Genomic DNA, 22,685 nt, shown 5'->3' with positions numbered 1-22,685 from the left:
CGTACAGGTGTGGTTCCGCCGCTCTAAGCACCGCGCCATTTTTGATGGAGAACACTAAATGGGACGGTCCGGTACCTCTCTCCTTCTTCCATCAGATTTCTTGACAGGACTTACGGCTGGCCGTATGAATGCCATCATACCCCACAGATACAAACATTTAGAAATATCCTTGTTTCCTCCGGGATTCGAACTCGAGCCAGCGAGACATCAGGCAGGATCCTGCAGCAAAGTACTGATGAGTATGACGACTTATACGTGTTTCATTGTATATGAATTCTTTTTGACCTAATGTGTTCAATACTTACTGATTTCAAAAAGGATACATTTCCTCTTTCTATTTGCCAAAATGCTACGTACGATTGTTATATATAATTCTTATGCTGTAGTTTTTTAACATGCTCTTGCCATCTAAAGCTAGTTTTTAATCAGAAGATTTCCGTAATAATCATAGCATTTCCTTAAATCCTTGATTAGCTGTAAATGAAAATCAAATTTTAGCATACGTATTTTTTTAAATTTGTTTACATCGCTGCGAAGACTGTAATAAAGTGTGTTTGTTTTTTCGGAGCCAATAAAAAAGCATTTAACTTTCTTGTTTACTGTTTTGGAAACATCTTCAAAATATCCTTTTATGGTCAGTCCATCTCTCCGTTTGGAGGCTAAGTTCTTCATTTGTTACAAATAATCTGTTTCCTTTAACTGTAGCAGGAACCAGTTCTTTATTATTTCTTAAAGAGGCGGTTTCCCCACCTTGTGGATGCAGAACGTTTCTGAATGATAGATGGGACACCGGGAGATTGATTACAGACCATAGTTTCCTCTCCCCCTTTTTATAGTGATTGCTGTCCCCCATCTGTGTGCACTTATGTCGTACCTTTCCCCCTTTACCGTTTTTGACATCGACGACCGCACAGGTAGTCGATGGTCGAATCACACCATCCATGAAGAACAGTGGAAGGCCTCGCTTGTGGGGAGGGCATCATGGGTGGATGGCTTGAAAACCAGAAGGATGGGTGATGCTTCGATCGAATACTTCCACGCGATTGAAATGGCGGTAATTGTTATTATTATTAAACTCCATTTTTCCCCCCTTCTCTCTCTCTCTCTCTCTTGTTCTTCACCTTAGTCAAGTGTGTGCGCATCGTCTCTGGAACAATCAACTCGTCTAGAAAAGTAATTGATTTCCGAGCAGCGGTGGTTTTTGCGTGGGAATTGCGTGCTCAGACTTGGAAACGGATGGTTTATTTGCCTTGTTGCTACCTCGAATTATTTCCTTTCGAATAATGATACCCTTATTCATTGATCGAATCACTGTTAATCAATTTCAGTTTGCCCAGGAAATCCAAACTTCTTTTTTTAATGGATTGCAGTTAACACTAGCTTTCATTAAATATAATGTAGTTTTTTCCATGTTAGAAATTTATTTTTTTGTGTTTGGATTTGTTGACGAAGGTTGACTATTTATTGCTTATATAGCCAAGTCATGTTAATTCTTTAAGTATAGGTGATGAAGTTTTGAACATGTTGTAAATAATGATGATGATAGCTGGTTAGTTGCAAGAAAAATGCTATCATTGCTAGTTGATACACTTCTGTCTTATTAGCGTAACGCTCTTAGAACGGATGTAGCTGAATTGGCGCAAGATATGCACTTGTGTTCCATAAACGAGCGAAATTTTGTCGAGACCTGGTTTCATGGTGCCCAGGAAATGTTTTTCGGAGCGATTTCTTTTAGTTACCAACTGGACGTGATACCAGTTACACCCATGGAGGTAGGAAGTAAGATGGAGTCGCTCTAAACAAGTTTCTCCGTACTCTGCTCTGAAGCACCGGCGATCCCTACGTGGTAACCAAAACATTGGGTCATTTACCATTGAGTTCTATGGGATTTGACGCGTTCGGGTGTAAATATTTTGTAATTACGTCGCAAATATACATATAAATGTATATATTTTCTTTTTCTACAACACTTCAGAGTCCTAAGTATGTGAAAACAACATATTTTTAAACAACATTTCTTTCTGAATGGAATTAAATGCTATACTTTTTAAAGGACAGTTTTCTCAGAATGGTTTAATTTGAATGAAATATTTTCGCAAGTTTTCGTTAATTACATTAGAAAAAAAGATTAAGATAATTCGATTTTATTCGGTTAAGGTACAAAAATTAAGATCAAAGTTTATTGTATTATTAATATTAAAATTATGCATTATTTCTTTTCTATTTATAGAGCTTCTTCCTAAAATACTTTCTTAAATATGACATGATTTTTTGGCTTCTTTTAAATCGAAAAATGTAAGTCAATTTATAATTAATGCTCTATTCGGTTCATTTTAAATTAGAGAATTATTAGGAATTAGCGAAATACTTTAAATAAGTATTTCCTAATAATTAAATAGGTATTAATCCTAATAATTAAATAGGTATTAAATAGCATTTGACTTTCTCTGAACATTTCTGAAAGGGAATAAAATAAGTTTTTTTTTTTTTTAAGTATTATTTAAAACTTGTAACTGAGTTATTATAAAATGTAAGGGGAATAATTCTTTTAATTATACTTATCAGATTTTTTTTTTACTCTTCATTTCAACAATCCATATTCCAAAACTCTTTATTACGTCCTTAAGTGCGCATCTCATAGCATTTGCTTTACAATACCTTTTAACAGATTGCTTTCCAATGCGAACAATTCTTGCTTAAATAGTTTTATAACGTATTTGTCAACAGGATTTCAATTTATGTTTACAATTCAATATTAAGGTTATTATATATTTAGATAACATTTATAATCATTATAAATTAGATACATTTAATAATTATCATCTTCAGAGTACTTTCACAATTGTTTCACAGTTCACCTCCGTCGATTACCCTATTTTCAAATTCTGAATAAGCTGTCTTGATGATGTAGCACGTTCGCATGGTCACATCATCTTGACCGCACATGGTACTTCCGCCAAATTCGCAAATGTATCCTTCTTCTGTTCCACACATTTGTGTAAAACTGTACATAATTTTACACAAATGTGTGGTTCCAAATCAAGGGAAAACTAACTTGTCGGCATATCTGTGTGTATATTTATTAATTTTGACGAGGATTGCAGCATTTGATGGTAATTTTATTTTTAGTTAACCCAAATAAGTAAAACGTATAAGCCCAAAGTGATTATTTTTCAGATATATAAAATTAAAACGATGGGTTTAAAATGAGCAGCAGTAAAGCCTCTGCTCTAAAAAATTTTAAAAGGTACATGTTACAATAATATATGGATGTGAAAAAAATTTGTTTTATTTAAAACATTTAGACGTTTGGAAAATAAAATACAAGTAGCGAATACTCTATCAAGGGTATCGAAAGACGTATACAATTTTAAATGTACCGTAAGGTATTTTTCATTCTTTAAGCATAACATTTTTCTTAAAATCTATATTTTTGTAGTGCAACAGCTTATAATTTTATAAAACAAATTCATAATTAAAATCGCTGTTGTTAGTTATCGAAAAATAACCAAGATGTGATTTTTGCGTAAATGTCAGTAAACTATACAAATTGCTATTATCCATCACACTATGAATGTTTCTTTCATGCGAGAGTGTCCCTTTTTCGATTTCTATGGAACTGTCGTGTGTCGAAATACTATCAGAATCTTGTCAAGCGAGCTTCTGAATGTAAACAAAGAACACCCCGTCTGGTGACCCAAGCTTCAAAGCAGTGCTTCACTTCTAGCGCGGAATGGCCCCTCCCTCCCTTTCCTACCTCCATGGTTACACCAAAGGGGCACGCAAGAGGGAAGAGAGAAAGGATAGCTCCTTATACGTTAACATATTCGTATTATTACAGGGTGATGAAAAAAGATGGTGTACGAGAGGGTAGCTGTACAGAGGCGATCAGGAAAAAGCAAAGATTGTTATCATTCTGTTGACAATGATGAAGTTATTGCATTTCTTAGCAGAGGGCCATGATATCACTGTATGGCTATTGGTTAACTTAATGTTTTGATTTAATTGTAATTAGATAACAGATTTTACTTTTGTTTTTGCCATTATGTAAGCATATGCATCATTAGAATAATGTCAGAATCATAAGATAGGGTTTAATTTTGAAATGTTGCCAGATGGTCAGATTCTTCATAACAATATGACTGTTTTTAGGATAAAATTTCCAAGCAGTGTAAATATCGTTATCTTAATACCATTGACTGATTAGTTTTCCTTCTTCTAATGACACGACAGCCAGTCTAAGGTGGAAAGATGGCTGTATGCTTCGCTTTCCTGTTGGTAGGTTTGGTTTAGTTGATTATGGCAAAGCACACTAGGGCTATCTGCCTAAAGGCAGGGATGCCTTCGTGGAGTGTTGGCTCGTGTGAACGTTACACACGAGAAAAACCACGAAAACGCTAATGCAGCCATCTCGTTCGCCTGGAATCGAACTCATTTGGGGTAGAGTTTTCCCGTTGCTAATTTTTTTAAATAATCTTAAAATTATCATCGATGCAGTTCAACCATCAAACTATGAACTTTCCTCGGGAAAATTTTTCCTTTGGTTTATAGTTAACAGTTTTAAATGTTTTATGGTAACAGTTTTAAAGAATTCATTCAGCAGATAAGAAGAGCAAATTTCGTGCAATTTAATTTTAATGCATTTGATAATATTACTTCCTTTGTGTAATTCTTTGTGTCTTTGTCGTCGTAACTGGCGTTAATGCGCATTCGTTTTCCATTCTGACGTAAATGCGATTCGAAGTAGATGGTGCATGAAAATACTAGCCACCTTTAGTTACACATTTATTTGATTAATTTAATTTCGATTATTTTTAATCTACATTCTTGGAAAGTTTTTGAAAATGTCAAAAGTGAGCGGGTTATTGGACTTTTCCCGGCATCTAGATGAAGAGGAATTAATAGATACAACAACTAAAGCCTTTATTCTCTCAGAAATTCAATTTTTGACCGTTGTTATAGCCCGTGCTTTAAGATACCTATATTTTGGAGTAGGTCGTAGAAAATTTTAGAAGCTACTATCTTACTATTTATTCATCGAAATTTCTATGTTCTTTTCACGTTCCTGTCATCTCAGGATTGCATCGAAATCCCTCACTCCGTTTGTGCGTCAGGTACACTCGCACACACTCCCTTCCCTGGAGTGGTCGATATATCTCTCCGCGAAACAGTTTTCCTCCAGAAGTTTTGAGCCGTAACAAGAGTTGAAACCTTTAAGGGGGAGGGAAAGGGACAGCAGAAATCGACGAGCTCAGAGGACCTTCCAAAGATCGATGGCCGTCAAAACTGGGGAGGGTCATCGGGGCGGAAAACTCGAAATGGTGAATCAGAAACGGAGAGAAATTCTTCTCGCCCGCGAGAAGGAATCTTCAATGAATCGACGTTATTAATACGGAAGCGCTTTCCCAGGGCCATCATTGTTCCATCAGCGGACCAAAAGGTAATTGCGTCTTTAGGAACTTTTATAACCGCTTCAGATTCCTTGGCCGTTGAATGGAAAATTCCCTAACTTAATGGCTCTAAGAGTTGAGATCGATAGCTAATAGAATGTGCGCTTTGTCAGAAAGTGGATGGGGAGGGGTGTCCCATCGAGCGTCATGTGGTGCACCTCATGGCTTGATGGTGGTGAAGTCTACCTTTTAAAATGAAGTGCGTGGAATTAATAGCAGTTATTTTTTGGCAGTTGTGGTGATGTTTGTCGCTTTTATATTTGTTTTCTCAAACTGTAGTCTTCGAAATTTCATTGCAGGTTAAATCTTCACTAATTTTTTTTTGGGGGGGGGGTAAAGATAAGTAAGTAGGCTGCGCAGAATATTTCGCGTTCCTGTCTCTGAGAACTTTGTCTTGTCTGTGAATGTGATTAAAGAATATCAGATGTATGATTTGATGCATTTTCATAACCAGTGTTTGAATGGGTCGTGATGTCTTGAGTATATCGCAGCGCGTTTTAGAATGAATGGCGGATATTATTTGGACTGAATAATGGTGTATTAGAGTTCACCGAAGTTAATATATGCATGCTGAAGTAATAACAGAATGGCAAGAATTTTGCTCTTAGCATTGCACTTCTTCATTTCCGATATAACTTTTTCTTTCCCGATTATAATCCGCTTGTGCCGGAGTGTATAAAGATGGTGAATATTGGTAATTCAAGCCAAGTTCAAATTCGGCAGAACAAGCTTTTTACGTAGGCATTTTCATGGCTTTCTTTCTATATAACTTAAATACGAGTTGTAGAAAGTCTTTTTTTTAAGTCAGAATTCCCTTAGGACTATAACCCTTTTGTGCTTTGCTTTAATTAATTAATCGTATTTAACCTTATGCAGATAGCCTTTTGTAACTCCTATAACCAAAAATTAACCTTCAGTGACATAGAGGAGTTATTGGTAATAATAATAATACTTGTATAAGTGCTCCGTCATTCGACACTACACGGACTGGTCCCAATTGAGATACCCCCATATTAGGCAAGTGGCTGGGTACCAGTCGAAGTTCCCCGAGAGGTTAGAAAAATACGCTAATCATGCTACCACTCTGCGCTCCCAATCCGAAGTAACATAATTTAAAAGTTTTCCTACAACCACAGCTACCTCCTGGACTCGTGAAGTCACCATTCCCGATTCCCAGGTTTCACTGTGGCGGCGAACTTGCACGCCTGGAGATCTGACTGGCCGTTGAAAGTGCTACCTGCCAGTACTTCGCGGAACCCTCGAACCCGTGCAGGGATCTAACACATTTCTTATAACACCTCATTTTGTGGACCAACCGAACGGTTTTATCCGCGAACACCCACAGGTCACGGGGAACAACCAAGCTCAATGATTTTATACCCCTGTAGCCGAGACTGCCTAGGTACAGATTCTAACCAGTAGCCTCAGTTGTCTGCGTCGACCACCTGGGAGAGGGAAGTTGGTGAAAAGAAAAAAAGCGGTACTTTACAGGATAGGTCGGAAATAGTCATGCTGTTACAAATGATTATAACAAGCAAATGTAATTGGCACATTTTTAGCTGTGATAAACTTTGCCGATCCAAGTTTCTCTTCACAGATTATAGACAATCTGTATGAGATCTTTTTTGTGACGTGACACGTATTGAATTCAAAATAAGACGCAGTCATGCTTTTCTTAGATGGCTTTCAAATTCGTTGACATCATTGTTTCGGTTGGGGTATGTTACAGGTAATGTTTTCGTGCCGCTTATGCCATCTGATTTAACTCAGAATTCGCTTCATCTGCGTTTTCATTTTGATCACATATGATATGTTCATCGTATTTGGCTGAAATTGTCTTCACACTGTTTGTGTGTCACATGACAAAGAATTCACATAGAACATTTATAATGTATCACAGCGAACTTTTTGTAACGAAGGAAGTTTAATTTGATATTCCACAGGTAAATATGTGCCAGTTATTGTATTTATTTGCTAGAATCATTTATGATGGGATGATTCATGACTTCCTTGCATGTTTAATCTGATTTGAATTTTCGTACTCGTTATAACTGAGTTTTGAAGTCGTTTGAATGCATTTCTCAAGACCAGACTAGTGATTCTGGTATTCTGCTATGTGTTTTTAATACGTAATAAATGTTTAAAGTTGTCGTAAAATAGTTTAAATGTTAATTCAGAAGTCAAACAACAAAAATCAGCGTTATACCCACAAAACTTTCACAGGACTAGTTTCGATGGTTTTACCGAACCATCATCTTCAGCTGCAAAACCGCAAATGAACAAGATAGGAAATAATGATTAGATAAGATAAGAAAGCCTGGACAAGAATAAGCAAGTGGCGCCATCTGTTGGCGAAACCAGAACTAAAACATAATTTCTCTAAAAGCCGAAGGCAAATTTGGATTGGAATTAGGATCGTTAACTAGAACAGAAAGATTTTTATGAATGTGAAATGCCTCTAGAAAATCCAGTTCTCCAATGGAAGATGTTTTTTGAATAATTTTGGCAGCAGAAAAATTGAAAGTGTGATTTTCGGACCAACAATGTTGAGCAACAGAAGACTTCTGTGTTTCCTTTTTTCTAACATATGCCTCATGTTCTTTGACGCGAAATTTTAAGGCTCTCTTAGTTTGGCCAATGTAAATTAAACCACACTGGCAAGGAATCCTATAAATACCCCAGGAATTCATATCCGGAATGGGGTCCTTGAGTATAGAAGTTGGAATTTTATTGATGGGAGAATAAACAACCCGAAAGTTAAATTTCTGCAAAATATGTGCAACTTTATAGCTAATTGATGGAAAGAAGGGAATGACAACAGAAATTTTATAATCTCCTAAAATAAGAGTGTGGCTTTTAGTGTGTTGAGATGAGAATTTTTTAACTGCTTGATTAATAATGTTGGGTGAAAAGCCCCTGTAAATAGCTATTGCTTTTAAATAATTTAGTTCTTCATCAAGGGCTAGTTTGGAGGAGCAAACTTGAAGAGCACGGAAAACATAGGAATAAAATGAAGCTAACTTTTGTTTAGTCGGATGACATGATTTAAAGTGTGGTGGAAGGCAAACCGATGAAGGTTTACGGTAAACTGTAGTACTGAAGTTGGATGTGTTACGTGTGACCAGAATGTCGAGAAACGGAAGAGAATTGCAAGTCTCAAGTTCAAAAGTGAACTGAATAGCAGGATCAACAGAATTCATTGTTGAAAGAACTTTATTTAAATCATCTTTATTACCTTCAAACAGGGTAAAAGTATCGTCTACGTGGCGGCACCATACCGGGAAGTTTAAAGTTTCAAACAATTTTGATTCATAATAATGCATGTAGATATCAGCCAGGATGGGACTGAGGGGGCTTCCCATGGCTAATCCCTCAGTTTGCTTGTAATATTTATTTTGGAAAACAAAATGTGTTTGTTTCAAACAGAGTGAGAGAAATTAGCTCATCAATTTCGATGCAAGAGAAATGAAATTCGCGAAGTCTGGTTTCTAGACATCTTAATGCACCCTCCACTGGGACATTGGTGAATAATGATTTTACATCGAAAGAAACCATGAGTAAATTACTAGGAGAAATGTTTTTAACCTTTTTTACAAACTCTATTGAATTTTTTATGGTGTAAATGTTATTGTCTAATAGAGTGGAAAATCTAGAAACTAAATATTTAGCTAAAGGATACGAGGCAGTACCTAAATTTGATACAATAGGGCGGAAAGGAATACTACTTTTATGAATTTTGGGAAGAGCATATAATCTGGCACAATTCGCAACAGATGGGATAAGCGAATGTTTTAAGTTGCTTGAAATGATTTGCGAAGATTTGATCGCAGTTTTTATTTTGGATAAGTCCGCAGGTGAAGGATCTTTAGGGATCGGATATATGGTCCTTCGTTTAAGAGTTTAGTGACACCATCGATGTAAGTGTTCTTATCCATGACGACTATCTGGCCACCTTTGTCGGCCTTTGAAATGATAATATCCGGGTTAGAATAAATTTCGCGCATTGTAGCTCTTTCTCTCGCAGTTAGATTTGGTTTCAAAGGTTTATTATTGAATTTCACATTATGAGCGATAAGATGCCTAATCATTTCTTTCTGTGAATCTGAAACTTTACTGAACTTGAAAGCTTTTTCGATAGGAGCCAAAATCTTTGGAATCGAGGGTTTACAGGTTTGTGAGAAGTTAAAATTATATTTTAGAATTCTCTCTTGTTCTTCTGAAAGACTAACATTAGAAATATTAATTATTGGCTTGATGTTTACAATGGGAAGATTTTTTGAACTACTTGAACTGGAAGACTGTAAAAGAAGTTTTTCGAATTTAACTGCAAGGGTGTTTTTATGACGGTTAACTGCATTCTCCGTTCTAGACCAAGACTTTTGTTCAAGGGCAGTGAATTTTGGATATGATTTAGCGAGTTCCAGATGAAGCTTATAGAGTTCATGTTCAATTTTGGACAATTGTTGACGTGTATCCCTTATCACGGACCGAAGTAAGGCAAGCTTGCAATTTAACAGAATTCTTGAAACGCGACTCGAAGGTTTTTGATTAGATTTGATTTGAATAAAATTGGGGATCAATTTTTTACATTTACATTTAAGCAAAAATTCAAGATGATTCAGGAATTTTTGCCGTTTCAGGCGTAATTTAGTGAAACGATTAACGGATGAAGGCATGATAAACAATGCAGAAAATCAAACTAAATTAACTGAGCAATAATAAAGTACACACAAAACAGCAGAAAAATCCCTCACTGAAATGAATAGAAAACAAAACGTTTGTAAGCAAAATGCATGAAATCAGAAAAGCAAAGCACAATATCCAAATGTACAAAACATAAACATAACTTGAAAATTGCAAAAATGTACTCACCGAAACTCCTACAATCACAAAATGGCGGCCACACCACGTGCAAAAAAGAAAGCAAAATGTAAGCCTGTTTGGGGCTTCTATAATTAATACGCAATAATTAATTCTATAATTAATTCTATAATTAATACGCAATTTTTGTTGTTTGACTTCTGAATTAGTATTTATTCGGCGTGTTATTGCGTATTAATTAGTTTAAATGTTTTTATTCATAGTTCAAAGGCTACATTCCTGGAACTAGTCTCGTGCTACTTTTACGTGGAAGAATGTACTGCTCAAATTATAACGAATCAGTGAAACCGAAAGGGAATAAACTGCAAAATTGGCAGAAGTTAGTTAGTGTTACTGCATATTCTAAGATCGTTATCTCCAGACAAAAACGTAAATATTCGAATCTGACGCAGTTTTACAATTCCTGTACGTCTGGAAAAGCATTAACTAAAAGCAATTTACCATCTGCTAGAAGAAGCATTTCCATTTTAATCAAATATTCTTGAAACATGACATTAATTAATTAATTGATTTATTCTCCAATAAAATACTCTTTGCCGATGTGTCTCGTTACTCTCGACAGTTTCACAAAAACGTCTTAGAGCATGTTCAGAGATGGGGGGGGGGACGTTGGCATCAGTGCACTATTGTCGGCGTTTGAAAGGAATTTGTTGTCATTGTTGTTACTTATTCTTTTTATCTGAACTTCAGCTGGATCTAGTCCACGAGTTTTATTGCGGTCAAAATGTCAGTTTGTGCCTGTCGTTGGCTTAGACTTTGGGTACGTTATAGATGGCCCAGCTCCATTCCAGTTGTGATGGAGAATTCTTCGGAGAACAGGTCTGGGAGGGAGCTCTACCACCAACTTTTCAAAGGCACTTTAGGCTCGACAATAGCTTAAGTGCCCCCATGTCGTAAAAATACTATACGTTTACAAATATCCATGCCATCTACGAGATTCGTATCCATGCCCAGGATTACGTAGCCAGCTCTTCTGGTACTTTGCCAACAAGGTGGCAGAAAGTTAGGTACTACATATTAGCCAAAAAATTGAAATTTTGTGTTTTATGGAAAAAGTTCATGTATATTGTTATCACGGTAGTATGTTATATGAAAAGGAGGAAAGTTGAGCATTTTGCTTTACATTTTATCAAATCCGATGTAATTTAATTGCTTAAAGATATGCATTTTACTTGTACAAGAATTGATGTTTAAAATGTATTAATCTTACTTTAATTTTTATCACAGAAATAGTGAACGTTACAAAATTTGTAAGATTTGATTACGTTCTTAATTGAAGATTCTTGTTAAACTCTACTCACACATTTTTTACTCAAGACTCTTTTTTTTTTTTTTTTTTTTTTTTTTTTTTTTTTGTCGTTATTTATTTTTTCCTCTCTAAATTCTTATGAAGTCTCTGAGAAGTACATTAATTAAATTTTTAAGAACCTATTTTTTACATTTTTAACGAAGAGATTTTGTTTTAATTGAGTAATTATTCCACGGGGTTAACTCAACCCAACTCAACCCTCATTTTGCTTTTAAATGCCCTCGTCATGCTGTTCTTTGAACGTAAGAGGTATTAAAAAAACCGAGTGGGGATGGCATTTCTTATAGTCTCTTTCCTTCCCCTCCATCCTTATAAGTTACCCCTCGGGCTCATCCCAGCTTTAATTCTCCCTAGCTGTTGGCGGGAAATCTTAGCGCTTCACTGCATCGAGAGTAGGATTTTCGTCCTCCCTCTTCCATCGCTCCCGGAATCAATTTCCTTCGACGCCTCTGTTTCGTTCCCCTCCTTTCTGGATCTGGAACGTAGGAGGGCGTCTCACGCTTCCGTGACCGGCCACCTGACCGGGAGTGAATTATGCACTCTTTTAAAAATCCCGGTGCCAAGTAATTTACGTGTGCAAGGCCGTAGGAGAATAGAGATTACCTTGCTTAATCCTCCCCCCCTCCTCGAGTCGACCGGCATTACCCTTGGCATCAAGTATCTATCTTCAGAGGAACAGATAGCATGTTGTTGGTGGAAAATGGTATGATTTGTGTGGGATAAGTTTTTTTGGATGTGTTCGCTGAAGAATAGTGAATCATTCATTGGGTTTTAAGGAGCCGCTTTTTAGAGGTGCCGGTGCCTTGATGGTAGTTGGCTAGTTCTGGAAAAGCCAGAAAACCTTCACCCGACTTGTCCGTAGCCTTATCGAGATCATCTTTTAGCTCGTATCCTTTATAAAGGTGTGAGCATAAAATAGTATCCTTTATAAAGGTGTAAGCATAAAATAGCATCCTTTATAAAGGTGTGAGCATAAAATAGCATCTTTTATAAAGGCATGAGCACATTTAAACTCAAATATTATTATGCCGGTGATTCGACACTTTGCGCACATGGCAGTTCTATGCAAGTGATCATCCGTACGGGACCATGAAAATTTCTAACAGGCGTGTCCAGTTATGTGCAACAAGTGACATTTCCGCGCAGTCTGTCATAAATAATTAATCAGTCTTATGATTTATCGACATAATTTTGCCCAAGTATTGTCCATTCTTGCTCTGGCGGTAGATTTCTCTTCTCAAAAACCATTGCCGGAGTTTAAAAAAAAAAAAAAAAAAAAAAAAAAAAAGGTTAACTTAATAAACCCAAAGTGAGTTTAGAAACAACTACTATGCCTCTCGCCTAAAATTTTTTAATTACATTAAAATATTTGGAGCTACGAAAATAAAATAAGTAAATAAAATGTTATATTTAAAAAAAATATATAATTCCGTTCTTTTTAATGAAAGTAATTTTAATTGTGTATTATTTTTACACTTTTGAAAAAAAATGAATTAAAAATACTGATACGTTTAATGCTGCGCGAAATACAGATTACAGTATTATATGGATGACAAAGGAGATACTTTGTTTTAAAGTATATTAATGTTTGATATATAAAATAAAAGCAGCAAATATTGCAGTGCAGTAGCTTAAAATTTCATAAAACAAATTAATACTCCAAGTTGCTGTTCCAAGTTATCGAGAGATAATCGATAATCAAGAAAATGTGATTTTATGCGGAACTGTCACTAAATTATACAAGTTACTATTATCCATCCAGCAATTACTATTTCCTGTATTCAAGTGTTCCTGCATTTTGATTTGGGCGCAAGTGCCACTAAACCATTGTGCTAGTAGGGTTTTAGTTTGCTACTCCTATTAGCAAAACAAATGAAAATACAATCATTTAAATATTCCGATACTAAAAAATTTTTGTATGTAAACTGTGGGAAACCAGAAATTCCTTTTAATCTCTTATCCTTCCTCCAATCACCCGCCATTACCTTTGTGTCGAGTATCCGTCTCCAGAGAAAGAATTGGCTTGTTTCAGTGGAAAGAGATCTGGAGCAAGTTCTACAGTGATTGGGGTTTTGAAGAGTGTAGGTTTTTCTTCGAGTGCTTGTTTATGTTGGGATAGGAAGGAACGTTTTTTTGTTACCGTTGCCCTCTTTCAGTAAGAAAACATTATCTCAAAGTGAATTCGGTGCTTTTTAAGAGGTGCTTTTTGGCGTCCGTAATTGTAATCTCGAATGTATGGTTCCCAAACTGTTTATGTTTTGTGGCACTCTGGGGCGATCATGGTTTCAGTACTGCCATGTGTAGTGGCAGCTGAGTAACTAATGTTGAAGACACAAATTGTCTTATTTCTGGAAATTTTGCCGTTTGTTGGCTTGGAAAAATTTATAATCTACTTCCTTCCCCCTTTTTTTGCTCCAGTTACACGTTGTGTTATTCTGTGACACAACGTCTATTATCTTTCACTCTAGCAATTTGCCCATTTTAACAGCTGTTCTCTATTATGTAGTGCATCTTGATCGTGCTAATTAGAGTATTTGCCGTTATTGAGCAGTTAAATGTTGTTGCAAATTTTGAGTGTATTTAAATCATTTTACTAAAATTGTAGTATCTTTTGTGTGATGTAGCATAAAAAGTCTGAAGAGAGTGAATATTCGTCGGAAAAATAAGGTTGTAGAGTCCATTAGGTTATTTCGAAGCAGGAGACATGAAAAATGAGCAATGCCTTCCCCGGGACTCGAACCACGGAGCTCTCGAATACGCGCCCAGCTTGCTGACCGCTAAAACACGAAGGCATGCTAAGAAGGTGGGAGAAATACCTTTACAAGGGTACGTCTATTTAACATGGAGCGAATGGGCTATCTTACTGAATTGGCGAGATATCGTCAAAGTGGCTATCGTTTTGGCGTTTAATTTCTGTCGCCAAATATAGCCAGAGGTCGCTAAAATTTGTAAAGGTTTGGTGATTATTTAGCAACAGTTTGGTCTTAGTCTCGGTTATAACTGTAACTAAATAAATGTTACTGATACTAATGATATGTAACCATGACAGTACCCTGCGGTATATGTAACTTTAACTGCATATTCCTTCCAGTAATTTCGAGAAACGGAAGAAACGGGAGATTTCTCGTTGGCGGGAGTAAACTATATAAGGCCGGAATAAGCATCAGTTCTAAGGTTTTCAGTTCTCAGCTGACTTCGGAGTATTGAGAGATCTCCGTGCGGGCGTCGATCTTTGGATGCGCTTTGCATTACGCTGCGTTTAAAATGATAATTACTGATTGCGCTCTGTCGTACTGAGAAGAGCTGTACGAGTAATTTTTTGGAAAGTTCCAGAACTGTGCAGTATTTCTTTTGCGAAAATAAATTTTATCAAGTTATCATCGGTTATGTGTGCATTCAGGCCATTCCGAACCCGTACGCACTTAATATAATTGAAAACATCGTTATCTCATAGTCAGCGTAACAAATTGTCACTAAATTATGATATGTTTAGGGCCATATATTTACTTACCAATCTAGTATGTCGATATGATATTCCTAGGGTCAAAAATATTTCATTATCCGTCTGACCATTTTTTGAAATTTCGTAATTGTGTTGACCTATATATATGAAACTTGCATGTAAATTTACATTTCAGTTGTATGATAAAACTTTCGAAAGTATGCTACCGCTTGGTTTCTTTAAAGTAATTAAGATTTAGTTATTAAAAAGTTCTTGCGTGTATTTTTGTTTTATTAACTTTTTTAAAATACATTTGTCTGGATTTTGGTTTTGCATACGAAGCTTGGTGAATACCTGTAGCTAATATTAATAGGAAAGAAATGTTAAATGCTTGTTACAGTCTTACAGATTTCTGATGTGTCCATCCTTTTCGTCACAGCCGTACTTTAGTGCCCGAGATTGTTGAATGCTAATAGTTCGACCCGGTTGCTAGCTGTATGGTTAATTTTCGAGCAATTCATTTCAAAGCGTTCTGCAGCATTGTTTTATTTCTAGTAATTCTTAGGACAGGTGCAAAAATTGCGTCCTTAATGTAATTCCAAAGAAAGGAAACGCTTGGGTAAGTCCAGTGATCCAGTTGACCAGGCAATATGTTATCCTTGTACTCTTTTACAGAGTGGTAGAATGCTATTTACTTATTCATAGGCATCACGGCATTATGCCATGGCTAGTGCACCAGGCAATCCTAAAACGTCCATATTGCACTATAAGGTATATTTATTTGCGTTGTCAACGAAGGGTGGGTACATCGAGATATCTTTAAATTTGCGTGTGTGGTGGTTTAATTTAAATGCTCTCACGACAGTTATGTTATTTGTTTTCTTTTCCTTTCAGTGTTGTAGTACTCTAAAACCCCGAAAGTCATTGTCTCCTCTTGTATAATGCCATGTTACGTCAATGTGGTAATTTTATATTTAAACTGAAAAATGCCTCTATGCGCTTTTTATATCTGCATCCGTGGACGTTTTATTCTATATATTTCAAAATCACTATATAAATCGTAGCAACTCTTTTTTTTTTTTTTTTCCATATTTCACTCGAACTGTGTAGTTTTGCAGAACGAGGCTGTCCCCAATAAAATTTCCTCATTATAAATAATATTTTTTTGTATTAGTTATGAGCTAAACCCAATCTGTAAGCGAATGCCCATGTGTTGAAATATTTATTCTTTGTCTCTTGACGACTACATCCTTTTTTATTTTAGACAAATGTAGTTGTGTATCAGTATATCTGAAATCTTCTTACGTGAAAGAAAACTATTGCTTACTATTGATGTTGTTGTTACTAGTCTCAATCGTCTGCACAAACCCCCGTCATTCATCGTGGCGAGAAGTCATATGCGCCTGTCGTTGGCAAGAGCCTTGAACACCATGTAAATGGCAGCCCGAATTTAGCGCAGTTCCGGCGCCCGATTTTGAGGGAGAGAACCCGGGAAGACAGGTCCGAAGGTCTCCCACCTCTCTTGCTCTACCACCAGCCGGTTAGCCGCATATTCAGAGTGCCCCCATGCCTCACAGACATTATTATTAACAAACATCCATGCCTTCTCCGGGTTTTGAACCCGGACCTTCGGTATGGCCGTCAGTCTCTAACCACTATCCCTGTTGGGCAGCCTTAGTATATCGGTTAGATAATTGTTAGATTTTAACATTTACTTTCTATATAGCTTCAGTCTGCATATCTTCAGCATGGAAACTGTTTTCAGTGCGCCAGTTTGTTTTAAAATTCCTCCGACTCCGTGCTGAATATCTCTGTTGCAAATTTTGCAATTTAGATGTCATCAAATTCCCCAGCCAGCCAGAAAGCAATAGTGAATGTGGCCAGTTGTTAACATATTCATCTGCTTCGCGTTTGCGCCTTCTGTGATGGCGCCGATTGCAATATGATACCAACTCGTTAACTCTTAATTAAGTTGTATAAATAACGTTCTCTAATCTCCAGCTGCCAAACTAATTACTCCCTAATTTAAGACCCAATAAATCAGCTATCATCAATATCCGGCCTGCGGGCAGCTTCCGACGAATTTGCAAACTGAAAGGCATTCGCAAAGATGGCTTGGCTTCATTAATTAGACGTTGGAAGTGCTTTGCAGTTTTAACAATTAAGGTCGCCAAAGGTTTTAATATAATCACTGTGGCTCATAAAACTATCTCATTATGATATTAAAAATGCATGTTCATGCGAATTTGTGCGATTTTGAATTGCCTCAGTTGAGGATTCGAGCCGAAATGCAATTAATTCTTTCCCGCCAAAATGGCGATAATTATGGTTCACTGGAACATATCCTCTGCAACCGGAGAAAAAGGCAGATTTCCTCGCTGCGATTTATTGGATTAAATAAGAATTTGGGTCTGAAATTCGCGTGATCAGAGAGAAGGAGATTATGATATTCTCGGCTTTCATTTGGAAGTTCGTGATTACCGTAATTACGTGTCTTGTTTAATGCCAGGTTATTTGCTGCATCTCTTATTTGGTTAAGATTAAAAAGCACGTACGTTCATTCTAAGTGCAGTCTTAAGTTCATTGTAATATTCTGAAAAAGTCTCTTCTTATGTATCTGCTAATTGGATATGATGCTATCAAACTGGACACTATTTTATCTGAGCACCTCGTTGAACGCAACTTTTCGAGGAATCTTCTGTTTCCAGAAATTTGCGCAATTACGTCCTATGGTCCTTTCTGTCTTTTGCCTGATTAACTAATGCAAAAAAAATACAGCGTCGAACAGAACTTATTTGCCATCGTCGTAAAATACTGCATTTTAAAGTCTTCTGTTTAAATGAATTCTGATGTAACACTTTCCTAGGAAATGTTGCCAACTGCGTTCGTAGATATTAGACTCGTATCATATTTACGAACGCATTTTTTTAACTCTAATTTTTCGTGTTTCACAAAGTATACCGCGAGGCTCACACAAGTTAAGTTATACTGTAGAGACATTAGGTTATTTCGAAGCAGGAGATGTGAAAAATGAGCAGTGTCCTCGCCGGAACTCTAACCGCGGACCTCTCGAATACACTTCGAGCGTGCCGACCAATACACTACGAAGGCGGGAGAAATACCTTATATACTCCCCTCTTGAAAAGGCGACCGGTTTTTTAGGGGACCCAATCGCCAAATCCTGCTGGTGAAGAATCATCATTCACTACCCTTTAATTCGGGCGCCACTGTAGAGATATTGGGCTATTTCGAAGCAGGAGATGTAAAAAATGAGCAGTGCTCTCGCCGGGACTCAAACCACGGACCGCTCAAATACGCGCCGAGCGTACTAACCACTGAACTACGAAGGCCTGCTAAAAAGGCGGAAGAAATACCTTTATAATACCACCAACAAAATAAACAACCACCAGCAAAATAAACAAATGAGCAGTAGCACTACAAATGGGAAAAATTATTAAAAAAAAATAAATTCATTTAAATAGTAAAGGAAGAAAGGAAATAACTAAAAGAAAAGTAAAATATAATTATTTTATTACTTTTTAATTTTTTTTTTTTTTTTACTTATATTCTTTATTTATTAGAATTATATTTTACTTTTCGTTCCTTTTTATTTATCTATTAGAATCATTGTATTACTTTTTATTGTTTTATCTTTTTATTCATTTATTTATTTTCTTTTTACCCATTTGCAGTGCTACTGTACGTTTTTTATTTTGTTGGTGGGCATGACTTACTTGGGTAAGTCTCGTGGTATACTTTGTGGAACACGAAACTAGAGTTGTAATTAGAGTTAAAAAAAAATGTGCATTCGTAAATGTGATTCGGCTCTTGTGTAAATACAAATCAGTTTTCCACAGAAAAGGTCCATCAGTTGCCGAGCGGATAAGACCGTTGAACTGGCTGTTCGATTCATGTTCGAATTTCGGTGAAGGAACGGGGTGGCTGCATGGATGTTTTTCGTGATTTTTCGCATGCGTGACGTGAATAAGCGCCAGTTTGCCTTAAAATGTTTTCCTCGAAAACATCTTCCCTTTTAGACAGATACTCCTGATGTGTTTTGCTGTACTGAAAACAAAATAGTCTAGTTCCCGTTTGTCAAAGCATCCTTTGTCGTAAACAAAGTAGGTGTTTTTTGTTTTGAAGCCTTTCTGTTCCACAAAGGCAAAATGTAAACCCTGTAGTGGCAACCACTTCAGCAAAAGAACAAAATCATCTACAATTGGAGGTGATCATATCAGAGAAGGGTGTACGCATATTGGATTATTAGATTGGATTTTCCTATCCAATCTAATATGCATATTGGATTTTTCTTAAAGCTCTGTTAACGGAATATTGTTAGGAAATTTAAAATGTAATTTTAATATTACTCCCTAATATAAAAATATTTACAGAACTACGCATTTTTACCCAAAGATTAAGAAATACAGTTAACCCTGTCGTGTCGACGACCTCTCTTAGACCAGCCTTTGAAAATTATCAGTATTTCTGAGAAAATGAGCAAGAATTATAATTATTATTATTTTATTTTTCTCGAAATCTACCATTTTCATTTCCAAATCCCGAAGATCAGAATCTTCCGATTCATACTTTAATCTTTAATGGCAGTCCGCGGGGAATGAATCTTATATTGTGCGACAAAATTCTACATCAGGTAAAATTTTATAAAAAATTTGTATTGTGTATTTATATATTGGTACAAGTATTTGTAAACATTTTAAGCATTATAATAGCTTTTAAAGTGTGTAATTAGGAATTTACTTTATATATCTGTAAACGTTTCTCATGTATAGTTTGTTATAAAAGTCACTGCCGTTATTTTTCTCTGAAATCCTATAAAAGTCAAAGTTGGGCCTGCATTTCGTTCTGTTCATATTTTAAGGCTAACAGAAGTCACCTTGCTTATGCACTGCTCGCAACCCGTATTGAAAATTTCACAATGTCTGTCTCTTTTTAGCTGCTGAATGGATTTCAAGCAAATATTGACATGCATAGAACTCTTCCAGCTATATAAAGCAGAACACTGGATTGTATTCAAAATTCGACTACGACTGCAAAATGCAAATCGAAATGCGGAGCGGGAGAAAGATAAGGAGTAAAAAAGGGGCAAAACCCACCACCGTGCTTTGCAGAGGCGTTATATTTCCTTCCTGCCCCAATGACCAATACCACGCCTCACTGGATATATACACACACAGACGCGCGTGTCGTTGGTCTCCCTTCCATTACGGAAAGAGGGCGATGACGTCATTCCCAAAAGGCTATTTTCTGAGCGGAAGGTTGGATGAAGTGGAAAGGCCCATTCCCTAATCCTCGCGATCCATCAAGACTTCCTAACGGCACAGATAATTCACCCTTCAACCTTACCAAGCCGCTCAATTAACGAAACAAATCTATTGATCGAACTAGGAACGTATTTGCCCCCCTTCTGCCAGGTACCCCTTCCTGGTCTAGGACACCTACCCAAAAGAGGTTTGGTTGTTGGGATAGGTAGTCTTTTGCTATCATCTCTTTCAATTATAGAAAAATACTTATCTGTAATTGCAAGCCATCATAATGATAATATTGATCCTGAAGCGATACGGTCGATACTCTCTTACTTTTACAAGTAGATTCTTTTCGCTTGTTTTTGAGAAGTTCAGCGACTTGTTTTGTCAAAACTGCTCTCTCGATTTTTGTTAGACCATGGAGTTTATTTAGGTGCAAATTTTCACCACACAGCCCAACGAAAACGCCTCAAAGACCGTATCTTTTGGTAAAATATGCCAGGCAGTGCATACGATTGGTCAACTGCCGATAAATTTGGCCGTCAAAAAAATCTGTTTTGTGTCAAAAAATAATTTAATTTATTCTGGCACAGTGAGAAACTCTAATCGCAAGTATCATCGTTGTAAGAAAACACTGTCTCTAGAAAGTACGAAGTGAAAAATGCATGGAATATGCACAGTGATAATATATGATGTCTCCGAAATGAACTCTACTGAAAAACAAAAAGTTTTAACCAACTTCTTTACGCGAGTTTGACCTCAATATTATTGTTCAAGTTGTCTTGTAAACATTAATTTTTAATGCCATTTTTAACTAATTATCTTCCTTTCTGGTAATGTTTATTCTTCCACTATTTACAATGCATTCTTTTCGACTTGAATAGTGACTTAATTAACATAGCCAAATGAATTTATTCTCCAAGCTCAAGTGCTTGATAATCGAAGACAATTTTTTAAGATTAGAGAAGGTGTTTACACATTTTTGTAACGATTTCTATAAAGAATTGAAAAAATAAAATAAAATAAAGTATGTTTTGGAATAAAAATTTTTGGCAACACTTATTATTTGAAATGAGAAATATCGTCTGTTATTTTTAAATTTATTCTTTTTCAAAATATTACATGTAAACAACCTGTGGATTGAATGATATGATTTTGCTCTTTCCGAAGAGAAATATTCCTGTTCCATAATTCAAAAACGTAGTATTGATGCATGGTATGGGAAATGCATGCTATTAAAATTTCCAAATGCAAAATAAGCAATACTTATTCGGAAAGGGGAAACCCCCGTCAATCGTTACTTCTTTATGGAAAGAAGATTTCAAATGAATACCGGTAAAAGGTACGTACTGTTTCTAACGTTAACTCGTTGGGAATAAGAGAAAATCCAAAGTCTTTAAATGGATCTGTAGCAACAATAAATAAAATAATAAGCCAAAATTTATAACTTAAAAAAACTAAAAAGCATGTGTTGTCCGAATCATTGTTTTCATCGCTGCGCAATCCGCTACGGACGGTCGACAGTTGATTAGTCGGAAATATCAAAAATAATATGAAAAAGCAATCAGTTTTATCGGTTTTTGAATGTCTTTTGAAATCCTGAAAGTGTTTTTCTCCGTATAATTGAATCGAAATATTCAGACACATGTCGTTTTACTTTGTCATTTACTCGTTGCAAAATTCACTTTACATTTTTCTTAACGCTTTCGTTCATATCGTTTGATTATTTATGCTCACAAATTTGGCAGGTATGTAAATTTTTATTTTTCGTTTATCTTTGCTCCTTATAGTGCGAGTATTAAAAAGTCGGTAAACTGTTTCCGAAAGCATTCCATGGCTATAAAATGAAGAAACGGGGGAAAAAAATCCCCTATTCGAAAGCAGCAGAGAAAGAAAAATCTTCTGTCTCGTTTCTTCTAACTGTTAGGAGGGTGGCTTATGTCTCGTGCCAATGTTTAAGCGCCAGAAATAATAATAAATAAATAAATAAATAAATAAAAAATTGCGCATGCTCAGCAGTTTTGTGGCAGCTTCCGAAACCCAGAGATTTTTCCTGCATAAAGAGAATTTTTGCCTGGTAGATTTTAAAGCCGTTTCGCTTTTATACGTCAAAAGAAAGCATTAGGGATTGTGGAAGGAAACGTTTTTAAGAGAGGAAATCTGGCAACTGGGACTGCGATGTTCTGCGAGTGTAGTATTTCGAGTGGGTTCGCCATCGGCCATCTTTTTCCCTCCATGAAACCTAGATGGAATTGTACAAATGAAAGGTGATAAATTTTAATGGATGTTAAGAAGTTCTCGGAGAGAACGATGTCGTAGGCTCCCATCTGGGGAACGTC

General features: G+C 36.2%; 1 protein-coding gene across 8 annotated transcripts in view; it reads left to right on the top strand.

Moving 5' to 3' along the window:
• The window catches only part of LOC118196962 (semaphorin-2A-like), a 745,632-nt gene that overhangs the window by 467,897 nt on the left and 255,050 nt on the right, over positions 1-22,685 (top strand). The window lies entirely within an intron of this gene.

This window comes from Stegodyphus dumicola, chromosome 2 (genome assembly GCF_044657685.1).
Source record: "Stegodyphus dumicola isolate Sdum_Otavi_A_Nest chromosome 2, ASM4465768v1".
In the NCBI taxonomy this organism is placed as follows: Eukaryota; Metazoa; Arthropoda; class Arachnida; order Araneae; family Eresidae; genus Stegodyphus; species Stegodyphus dumicola.
The sequence above is the reverse complement of the archived record's forward strand: the minus strand, read 5'-3'. Positions and strand labels throughout refer to the sequence as shown.